Source organism: Acomys minous, assembly GCF_964271855.1.
Source record: "Acomys minous genome assembly, chromosome: 15".
NCBI classification, from domain to species: Eukaryota; Metazoa; Chordata; class Mammalia; order Rodentia; family Muridae; genus Acomys; species Acomys minous.
Window position 1 is genome coordinate 70,126,729 of NC_140497.1, and position 12,327 is coordinate 70,139,055.

At 38.2% G+C, this 12,327-nt stretch overlaps 1 protein-coding gene and 1 pseudogene across 2 annotated transcripts in view; both read right to left on the minus strand.

Moving 5' to 3' along the window:
* LOC311584186 (uncharacterized protein) overlaps positions 1 to 1,953 on the minus strand; it is a 46,353-nt gene extending 44,400 nt beyond the window's left edge. The window contains exon 1 of the mRNA XM_084758292.1: positions 1,699 to 1,953. The gene's annotated coding sequence lies outside the window, so the exon portion shown is untranslated. The remainder of the gene's footprint in view (positions 1 to 1,698) is intronic.
* A 7,856-nt stretch (positions 1,954 to 9,809) lies between these two features.
* Positions 9,810 to 11,963, minus strand: LOC311584187 (RAB7A-interacting MON1-CCZ1 complex subunit 1-like; annotated as a pseudogene). Its single transcript has 2 exons — positions 11,946 to 11,963; positions 9,810 to 10,892 (listed from the first exon to the last, which is right to left on the minus strand). The product of its transcript is annotated as an RAB7A-interacting MON1-CCZ1 complex subunit 1-like (transcript).
* Positions 11,964 to 12,327: the final 364 nt, after the last annotated feature.

The window sequence follows — 12,327 nt, forward strand, 5'->3', positions numbered from 1 at the left end:
TTGAAGTCAGTAGATTAAAAAAAAAAGGCGGGAGGAGGACATTGTGGGGGGTATCTCTGTGGTGGGGGAGGACCCCAACAGTCTATGGAGGTGGTCTTAGCCGAGACTCCTAGTAATGGGATATATATGGAGGCTGAAGTGACTACTTCCTGTAGCCGCATGGGTCTTCCAGTGGAGGGAGGGGACACCATTCATCCATAAAACCTACAACTCAGATTTTGATCTCTGCCTAAGAGAAGTGTGAGGATAATAAAGTCATTAGTTGATTTTTGTCACCCTGTGGAAGAGTGGGAGGAAGGATTTCAGGAGCTAGAAGGGTCACGGACATTACAGGAACACCTACAGATTTAACTAAACTGGCCCATGGGGACATACAGAGATGAATCACCAGCCACAGAGCATGCATAGGCTGGGCCTCTATCCCCTACACATATGTGGCAGATGTACAGCTTGGTCAACATGTGGGTCCCCTAACAATTGGAGTAGGGGCTGTCTCAGATTCTGTTGTCTGCCTTTGGATCCCTTACCCCTGGCTGGGCTGCCTTGTCATCCCTCAATGGGAGAGGCTGTGCTTAGTCCTGCTGTGACTTCAGGTGCCAGGGTGAGTTCGAACCCTTTTCTTGTGGGCCTCTTGCTTTCTGGGAAGGAGAGAGGGAGATTGGGGGAGAGGTTGTGATGGTGAGACTGAGAGGAGTGGAGGGAGGACACTGGAATCATGCTATAAAGTGACTGAACAAACAAACAAATAAATAAATGGGGAAAAAAAGACTAGGTGCCTCCCCTCATATTAAGACTGGAGGAGCCAACACAGTGAGAGGAAAAGGATCCCAAAACAGTGCAAAAGGGTCCGAGACAGCACCCGCTCCCACTGTTAGAAGTCCCACAAGAACACCAAGCTAAAAATCCATTATATACAGAGGACCTGAGTCAGATACATGCGTAATCAGAATTTTAAAGGGCATGTATTATATTATTTAATTCATACAAGATTCATATGTGTCAAGTCCAACTGTACCACTTTGGCTGAGGATGAAAATAACAAGAAGACACTTAATTAACTCCACCATCAGATCTTTCTTTAAGCAAATGGCAGACTTTGATTTGATTGCAAGTCCTATTGTGTTAAATATTTTAAAGTTGTATTGTAAAACTTTAAACAATAAATAACACAAGGTATAATAGGAGAAACTCCAGGTTATGCCAAGGTCTTGGCAAAGGAATAATAAAAGTGAAGTGATATGAATTTCTGTTAAGAGTCTAGAGGGTAATATGCTAGTTCAATAGGTTAGCATTGCTAATTTTATTCACTGAATCCCATAACAATGACCTTTAGATACACACACACACACATGCACACACATATGTATTAAATACGACATATAAAGAGCATTTGAAATAATTTAGAACACAAGACTACCCTTTAGATGACTTCCTTAAGTAAGATTCCATCAGTATTATATCTGAAAAAAATACTGAACTATTATAAGATATTCTTTGAACTTTGTGAAATATCTGTGTTTTGATCATCTGACAATCACAATCATAGAATAAAGTGTTCAGTTCCAAAAAGTATGTTTTATAATTCTTGGATCTTTCAAATATTGTTTACAAATTTAAGATTCCATAATTGCAATAGTCACTACTTAAAAACTCGGAACCAACATATCTACCGAAGAAATACAGACAGATTTAGCTTACCTTTAAATCCTGAGAGCTTTAATTTGCCCAGAAAGAGAATCAGAGCCAAAAAGTCCTTAAAAGGATGGTGCCCCTGGGTAGCACGCAACTTAATATGAAAAAGAAGTTAAGGTGTTAGCTTAGGAAATGTTGAAAGATGTTCATTTCCCTAAGGTCACTTCTCTGCTTACCTCCCTGAAAATGTCTCCTGTGTATAATTTCCTCGTGGGGGACAATTACAGAGCCATAAAAACAACTCAATGCTTTGTGCATTGGTATCAGTCACTCTTAGTCAATTATTAACTGACTAGTGGACTACGGTCTTTCCAACCTAGAGTGAAACAGTCCTTGCTCCTTCACTCCTGTCCCCTTTTACCTGCTTCCTTTGTCTCAGAGAAGGGGAAAGTTCCCAAGGGCGTCAACCTACCTTGTCATATCAAGTGGGACTAGATGCATCTTTTTCTATTGAGGCTAGGCAAAGCAAGTTAGGGGGAAAGGATCCACAGGCAGGCAACAGAGTCAGAGACAGCCCCTGCTCCTGTTGTTAGAGGTGAAAGCAACTTTTTCCCCCACTAAGCAACAAGACTAAGTTGCTCTGTGTTTCAAAGAGCAAACACATAGATTTACTAACATCCCAGGGATAATGGGACCAGGGAGATAGTTTAGTGGTGAACAAACAAACAAAACAAAAAATAAAAGCAGTACAAGAAAAAAAAATTGCTGCTTTTCCACACCACTCAGATTCACTAACTAGCACCCATGTGGAAGGTCACAAAATTCTATAACTTTTGTCCAGGGGATCCAATGCCCTCTCTGGCCTCTGTAGCCTCAGACACACACTTGGTACACAGACATGCGTGTAGGCAAAACCCACCATACGTATTTCACATATGTGTATATACAGTAAACACTCATGTAATGGAAGAAGATTTGTGAAGATCAAAAAGAATTTAACCATTTAAAAAATTACAAATCCTCTTTGGTATCTGGAAATGTAGCTATTACATGACAGTATTAAGTGACTTTAAAGGAATATCCATGCTTGATCTTAAGTTAGAGATGCGATGATTTTAACTTAATGATAGCTAATAAATGCCAATAGCTGACATATTTACATTTCATTTTTTTATTTTTTGTTTTTTTGTTTTTTATTTTTATTTTTTACATATACATTTATGTTATTATACATATATACATTAAACTGTATATAGCAAGAAGAACCATGAAAAAAATCAGGAATTATATAAATGCTATATTCATGTTTTGGCTATTTGTATTTGCCAACCTTAAAGAAAACATCTTTCCTATCTTAGTGCATCTAAGATTCTGAACGTAAATTAATATCTATCATATCTCATTTTATCAGCTTGGTTGACCAATACAAATAGCCGAACACTATATGGCAAGAGCCACCCTGTTAAAAGAGCTCACTAGGTATGTGGGCCGTCTAGGAGGTGATCTGGTTTTTACAAGGTCTTGTATCATGATGCACCCCGAAACTGCTTCCAGCCTTTGACATGCTGGAACCATTGATTTGGAGGTATTTTAGTAGGTATGAGAGATTTCTGGAGATGATCCGGTATTTGCAAGGTCTGTATTGTGATATACCCCAAAATTGCTTCCAATCTCTGACTACCTTGTCAGTTGTGCACTGTTGCATCTCTGTAACTCCTGGCATTTAAAGCCAGGCATGGTGGTGCATGCCTTTAATCACAGCACCCAGAGAGACAGAGGCATGTGGATCATTGTGAGACCAGGGCCAGCTTGGTCTACAAAGCGAGCCGGGGACAGCCAAGATTACCCAGAGAAACCTGTCTCGAAAAACTAAAAGTAAATACATCTGGCATTGGTGTGAACTGTTACTTTCTGGGTATTGACCAGCTCTGATTGAGCAAACTTCCTCTAGGATTTTGTGGAAGATATACTGTTTGTTCTTCGGATGAATTAGTCCCTGATTATGAATGTCCTGATTTGGTTCAAATGGTTTCAAAAGTTAAATTGTTTTAGACCTCCTAAAACAATTTTAGAGAGTTTATGGCAGCTATAAATACCTTTGTGGCTCTCCAGATGCCTGACTAGGGATAGCTTGCAGTAGACGTGTGGCTTCAGATATGCCTCCAATCCAGATGCCACCACAAACCCTGGCATTTCACTGTAAATATAGACAAATTTGTTTACACTTCCCACGAGTCTAAGTTGGAATGAAGCTACCTAGAGAAGTCTGAATTTACTCTGTTTCTTAGAATGAAAGGCAGATAAATTATTGTCCTGAACTCATTATGAACTAAGAGATAGCTGGATAATGTATAGTTAGGTCAGTCCTAATTGATGTCATATATTCTTGTAACTTTTAGACCTTGTCACTCTGAACTCACTGTGATGAGCTTATGTAATGGCTACTTAGATAAGAAATGTTTAGATTTAAAACATGAAACCTGTTGTATTTTAGAATTCATCTGCTCTACCGATTAATTGCCTTTTTTCAACTATGAGGTAATACCCTTTTCTCAGAAGTATAAGTATGGTTATCTACAATAAATGGTGCTGAAATTGGGAAGCTTAACTTCATTGAAGTTAAGATGCCTGACTTCATTCATCTTTTCTCTTGAACCTTTTCTCATGTATGTATGTGTTGAGATTGGGAAACCTGACTTCAGTTGAAGTTGAGATGTCTAATTTCATCCACCCTTTCTCTCGAATGTATGTGTGTGAATAGTTTTTTTTCCATCTCTTTCTTATTTCTTATTTCCCTGTATATTTGAAAATAAGTTAGCAGACTCAGGGCCATCAGCCTTCTACTGCTAATAAGCCTAAGTTTACATTGGTTATTGGAGATCTCAGCAAGGAGACCTATCTACTGATCGCAAAGCCTCCTTTTACGACCCCATGCAGTCTCTAGCCAGAGAGGGCGCTTTTACAGCCTCAGCCATATGAAAATTATGGTCAGTTTAAGTTCTCCTTCTCAGCTGCAGTACAACCAGTCTCTAGAGAAGAAACCCTGGTTCCCTTTCCTTTTTTCTTCTTTCAATCTTGATCAGCTGCCTGAGCCATCAGCTCTGGCCACCCAGGAGATAAAGCGAACTGGAGGGGCATCTGCATCCACCCCCAGAGAATCCACCCCCAGAGACCCTACTCTGGACCTCCTCAGAGCCACAGCCGGGCATTAACACTATGAATGTAAAATTTGTATAATTCCTGGTTGTATTGTGGTTCTTCTTGCTGTAGGTAGTTTATTGTATATATGTGTAATAATATAAATGTATATGTAAAATAAGAAAAATAACAAAAAAGAAAAAATCCAACCAAACCTAAAACCATCATAAACCCTAAACAACTAAGTTTAATCTAAACTATCTGGCCTTTAACTCCATATGAGACTTAAGAAGGAATAAAATTATCTGAGTGGACCAGATATACATTTCTTTATAAATAAAATTGTAATTTCAGGCATTTATTAGACTACTGATTTCAATTTTTCAAATGTACAAATTTCCATATAGCTGAGGAATATAGTTGTATTTTCATTTGAAAAATAGTAGTTATGAGACATGTATAGTCATAAATTTGATTTTTAACCTAAAACAAACATTGATTTAGTATACTTGTTTTACTTTCTCATATTTTTGCTTTACAATGCTAACCCCTCACATCTATTGAAACAATAAACATCAGCATGACTGCTGCAAGCAGGGCATCACACATCTTTTGATCTGCCAGAGAGTGCTGTTCTGTGCGAACTTGTTACCATAGAGCTTTGGTATTAAACTCAAGCCAAACAGAAAGAAATTAATAAACAGAGCATAGGGAAGTGGACACTCCTTACAGCCATTTGGGCTGTGCTAAGCTTTCTCTACAAAGCAGATTGGAGGGAAAAAACTGTCAAAAAATCTTCCTCCTGTACCAAGTAATATGTATGCTTGAGATATTCACAAACGAGATTAATAAAAATTAGTTATATCCTCATATCTTACACATTGGGAGGCTTTAACCACAACTTATTTTGTCACGTCAACAATTAGATGTGAAACCTAGGAACAACAACAACAACAACAACAACAACAAAAACCATTAGGAGGCACATCACCTAGTGTATTCTGTCATGTGGAAAATTAGAAGGCTTCCCAATACTTTGATTTGGAAATGGGTTTTTATCACTGTTGCAGGGGGTTAAGCGGTGGTAGACATCCCAACTTGTCTCCGCGTGGATCAGCACCATTGAAGGAGTAGAATTTGCTCTGCGTTTGTTTTCTTGGCTTCCCTTCCCCGTTCTCTTTCACGGAGAACATGCTCTTGCTTTGGCAGTTCTGGTGCCCCTGAGAAGTCACCTTTCCATGGATTGTCTTAGATGGGCATGGGAGCCCTGGAACAGCGTCTGTGTTTTGCTCCTCTTTCCTAGGAACTTCTACAAGGACAGCAACAGGCTTTCACTGTCGATCACAACTATTTCAGAGTAGGACACTGACTCTAAGATAGTGTTGCTTTTAAGCTATTGCCAATTTGAATGATGAAATTTATTTAAATGTTTATAGAAATGAACATACAATAAAATGTTCCCAGGGGCAAAATTGATGAATTAGTAGAATGTGTGCCTGTGACGTATGAATATGTGACACATAAATGAACATCACCATACAGACAGCATACAAAAAAATGTAGAAAACCATATGACATCCATTATACATGGTACAAAAAATATGGGTTTGTTGAAGCATAATAACTGGGTGGATTTTTATCAAAATTACCCACACTATGACAATACTAGATGTAAAAAGAAAGTACAGATCCTCCCTTTTTTTTCTTTTCTATTTTCGGGGTGTGTGTGTGGCAGAAATGTGGTTTTATTTTCTTAATCATACGTTCCAAAACACTGTAGTTGAAAAATGTCACTAAAAGTTGCAAAAACAAAACTGCTAAATACCAGCATAAGCACATAATGAATACTCTTACTTCTGGCTACATTAAGGTTATGTTGATATAATACTTCCAGAATATATTTCATATAATATTAAAAGAACTCAGGGTAAGTAATTCTGGAGAACTATGGGCTCCCGGATTCTGTAGCAGATGAAGCATCTTCATAGGATTACAAACATGGCCCTGGAAAGACAGACCAAGGAGACAAGCAGTCTAAAGTAGCCATGTTAATAGTGGTGGGTTTTTATATTTTATTTTATTAATTTCTTCATATTACATCTCAATGGTTATCCCCTCCCTTGTATCCTCCCATTCCTCCCTCCCTCCCATTTTCCCCTTACTACCCTCCCCTATGACTGTGATTGAGGAGGACTTCCTCCCCCTGTGTATGCTCATAGGGTATCAAGTCTCTTCTTGATAGCGTGCTATCCTTCCTCTGAGCCCCACCAGGTCTCCTCATTCAGGGGACATGGTCAATATGAGGCACCAGAGTATGTATGAAAGTCAGACCCCACTCTCCACTCAACTGTGGAGAATTTCCTGTCCATTGGCTAGATCTGGGTAGGGGTTTGAAGTTTATGGCCTGTATTGTCCTCTGCTGGTGCCATAGTTTGAGAGAGACCCCTAGGTTTTTAAAACATCATGAAGATAATTCTGAGAATGCTTCAGACACAGTTCACATTTTACTGAACATCAGAATACTGAGTACAAGACTGTAAAGCTAGGACTGGAGTTTGTGGCGGCCTTTCAGTCACGACTCTCACCTCACTCACCTCACTCACCTCACTCACCTCACTCACCTCACTCACCTCACTGTAAGCAAATGATAAGGGAATGCCATGATATGTGCCTTAACATCAAAAAAGGCACAGCAGGCAGAAAGCCGATACTCACAGCAAGAAACAGGCTATGAAATCAAGTCCTAAAGCCTGCTCTACAGCAGAAAATTCATACTGAGTAAAGAATGATAAACGGCTAAGGATTGTGAAAAGTGCAGATAATGCAAACTGAAGATAAGCTGATTTTCACTAGAAGTAGGAAAACAAAAACTACTAAATGGCAGCATGAATGTATAATGCATACATAAATTGGGACTATATAAAGTACCTCTCAATATAATATTTCCATACTATGTTACCTCATGTTGTGTTTAAAATGAATAGGGAAGTAATACCAAAGAAACTACAGAGTTTTGGCTACTATGGGCAGATGTAGTAATCTTATAGAGGACAGAGAAGGGAACTGAAAGATAGAAAGGAAGCCACCTGAAATGAATAAAAAGCCCAAGGCTATTAGGCTGTATGCATCACCTATGTCCAAGTCACCTTAGTCCTTTACATCTGCTTAACGCTTTATAGTGTATTGGCATACTGTATTCTTCTTCCACTACACTCCCATAATAGGAGGGTGTTTACAATGCTATAACCTCAGTGCCTAGGACAAAATATGGCATGCAGTAGGCACACAATAGCTGTTTAAAGAATCTATTATAGATTTACTTACTGTCTTTAGGTGGAGTGTTTGGTATTTTGAGATTACTTCACTCTAAATAAAACAATTTACTCATCAAGGTTAAATGAACAAAAAAAAATGCATCTTGTTGTTTTATAATACCACAGTAGGAAGAGCTGCAACTACTATGGTCTGAAAATTGTTCTCCAGTTGTTTAGGGGAGAGGGAGTAAAGTGTACAAAAGGCACCCATGGATACCCTTATAATTGTACAAACCAGTGAGCAAACCAAGGTCATAAAAGCAAAAATGGAAGCTCTCAGCTTCTGAAGATAGAGTCTTATCTTCTTAGATTTAGTCCAAGTAACATTTTACTCTTCTGAGGGAATATATATATATATACTACTGTTATGGAGGGCATGGCAGTTTCCTCTCTCATAATCTAGAATTTTTGTGAAAGAACAGGGGTAGAGATGACTAATGTTTAGGTGCAGTCACAGGAAGTACTGGAGTGTGAAAATGTCACTGGGACACAAGTATAGTGCATCAGAAGACATACAGACCACCACAAAGTGACAAGATTTGAGGTAGGGAGAAAAATGGTGAGCAAGACTGTAAGCTTTCAATCCTGCTAAAGGCAAAACATATGTAAAGTTCATCACATGCAAAGATGTACCCTAAAAGCACCTGAACTAATGACAGACTCACCTACATTGATTTTTACCTTCATTTTTTGAGGAACCATGCAGTTTTTGTCTTAAGCAAACTATGAAAAGAGTTTATAGGAAGGATAAGTAAATAATTTAAGTACTATTAGTAATTCATGGCAAAATATATAAGATTCAGTTTTTAAAGATTATTTGTTGTTTACCTTACTGGAAATGAAAGTTTAATGTTAGACCTACAGAATATGGCATTTAAAGCTGTTTTTATTATTCTAAACATTCTTTGAAAACAAGACAGGCTAACTCCTGAGACACCCAGTCTACCTCATAGAAGATGGTGAGCATCAAAGAACCTCCTATGGAAATGGCTTCAAATGTGGCAAACCAGCCACTGGGCAAAATGTCCTCATTTCTGCCACAGACAGAATTCTGTCTAAAAGGGAGCAAGCTTGAATGCAGGCAGAGTAGACAGCCTAACTCTGCCAAGACAGGGTAAGCAAGTCCTTAATAATTCCTGTCTCGCAAATACGTCTGTCAGTTATATTGGGCCAGAAGGATAAAGATGATGCTCCCCCGTTATAAAGAGTTTTGCATGACTGTTCAGGCAGTAAACTGTCTCTGTCATTTTTTTCATTTTGGAAGCTGCTCACCTGCACTTCTGGTTCACTCAGATAATTAAGTTTTATCCCTTCTCAAGTCTCTGATGAGGTTGAAGACCAGATAGTTTAGTCTTACAACTAAGCTTAGTTGGTTATGGATTAAGATGTCTTTAGATCTAGATAGATGTTTTAAATTAAAATGAATGAAATATGATAGATAGGGATTTTCATTTGGAATTTTAGACTCAACAACATAGGAAAGATGTTTACGTCAACTTTGTCAAATACGAATAGCCAAATCACTATGAATGTAACAGTTATATAATTCCTGATAGTTTTGTGGGTCTTCCTGCTGTATGCGTTTTATTTTATTTATGTGTAATAATATAAATGCACTTGTTTTTAAAAGAAATATAATAATAATATATTAGTCATAATCTTTTAATTGCCTATATTTATATCCATTGTATATATTTGAAACAAGGAGAAGAGCTGATTCTCTGAAGTATGCACACTTCAAAATAAGGAGATTTTGTGTTGCATGTATTTTACTGCAATGAAAATATAACCTAAAATATTAGAAAACAACTATCACTCTACATTGGGTTCCTCTTTTCCAGTGGCAGGATTATATGTAGTTCAAGTTCAGTTAGAATGACAATATACGCATTTTAGAAATTAAAGAATACTTTCTTCACAGGTTTAAGACTATGCAATGAAAGGTGACAGCAGTAGAGAAGCATGGCCACCTCGGGCATCTTTCCGTAATGTAATATTCTCGAGATCAATGTAGTTCATCTCCTTTTCTGAAGCCCTCCTTTCCATTCCAGGGATCTCCTTTTGAGTTTTGAGGACTGGGTGAACACCTAGGTACAACGCTGTTGGAAGAAGCCTCACATCTGCTTTGCATTTATTGTGTCCCACTCCTGCTCCTTCAAGGGTCCTTCACACACTGACACATGCTTCTTCAAATATTTTTTTCTCCTACGTCTCGGCAATCCAAGGGCTCTTTGTGTGTGGTGCAGCTTGCTCCGAAGACGTAGGTGTCAACCTCATGATGCTCTGACTATAGATTTGGGCAGTGCTTCAACCCCTAGTAGCACATTTCTCCACTGTACATCGTAGCCAGCAGATGGTGTCGCTAAATATTTCTGTTCTTGGTAGTTTAGTTGTGTCTAGGTCTTAGAAAGAAGCATCTTCATTTAACTGGATAGGGTATCGACAATTTAGCATCTACAGCAAGTGATTGATCCCATCAACAAGATACTTCGGAAGCCAACTATATTTTCCCAGGAGCCACACCCTTCTCTTAGTCAGAGAATGACCGTGCATATATAAAAGGGCCCCTCATCTCCAAGAGAGGCATTGCAGGAGGTCATCCTCAAGCAACTCACCAGTTTGGGATGCATATTGTTTTCTTTAACTAAAATTCCTGGTCTGAAAGAATAATCAACAGCACTTTTACTTTCTGGGAAGGAGAGTCTTCAGGAAAAATCTTCATCTACTAGACTGATTTCCTCAAAATATGTTGTGTCCAACATGGCCCTGTGTGTATAGTTTCAAAAGATCTGATGGATTTGAACCTTTCTAGTTTTCTTATATAAGAGCTTCAATTTTTAAAAAGTATTTTTGGCATATACATTTATACTATTACACATAAATTAAAAAGAACTACATAAAGAACCATGAAACAATCAGGAGTTATATAAATGTTACATTCCTGGTGTCTTGGCTATTTGTATTTTACAACCTTGCAGAAACATCTTTCCTATCTTGGTGAGTCTAAAATCCTGAATGAAAATCAGTATCGATGATATCTCATCTCTGTCAAGTCTATCTAGATCTAAAAACATCTTAACCCCTAAACAGTTAAGCTTAACTGTAAGCTAAACTATCTGGTCTTCAACTCCATCAGAGACTTGAGAAGGAATAAAATTAATTACCTGAGTGAACTGGAAGTGCAGGTTGACAGCTTTCAAAATGAGAAAATAACAGAGACAGTTTACTGCCTCAGCAGTCACCCAAAATTCTCTATAACATTGGAGCCTCATCTTCAGCCTTCTGGCCCAATATATCTGACAGACATATTTGTAAGGCAGGAACTACTGAAGACTTGCTTACTCTGTTTTGGCAGAGTTTGGCCGTGGACTCTGCCTGCATCCAAGATTGCCCATTTTTAGGCAGAATTCTGTCTGTGGCAGAAATTAGGGTGTTTTGCCCAGTGGCTGGTTTGCCAAATTTGAAGCCATTTCCATAAGGTTATTTTTAATTTATTGGTACAAAATTAATTTAATTATGATACATTGGTATAGATTTCAAATTTAAGATTACTGTCCACACCCTATCACTATATATATATATATATATATATATATATATATATATATATATATATATATATATATTTGCATATATATTTGCATACTCTATATTTGCATACTCTAATATGAGGTATTGAACCCATACAACTCAATTATAATACAAAGTTTATTTCCTATATCTTGAAAGTGCAATTGCAGACTGTTTAGGACTATTAAGTAATACAAGCTAATTGCTAGTTAATCAAATCGTGGTCATGTCATTTACTGGTCTATTATTATCACAAGAATGGTATATATTCACTTATAACAGGACACTTGCCCAAGGGGCGTGTCCCATGAATGTCTTCACTTACTAGAAAAGTGGGACAGTGGGGAGGACATCCTATTGGGCTCTACGTGAGAGAAGCATGGGAGAATGGGGAAATAGAAGGATCCAGAGGGTCCCAGAAACCTACAAGAATAACATTATGATGCGCAGATCTGGGTCCAGGGGTCCTGCTTAAACTATGGCACCAGCCAAGGACAATACGTGCAGTAAACTTTGAACTCCTACCCAGATCTAGCCAATGGACAGGACATTCTTCTCAGTTTGTGACTTTCACATGAACTTTGGTGCCCCATATTTGACTACATCCCCTGGATGGGGAGGCCTGGTGGCACTCAGAGGAAGGATAGCAGGTTACCAAGAAGAGACTTGATAC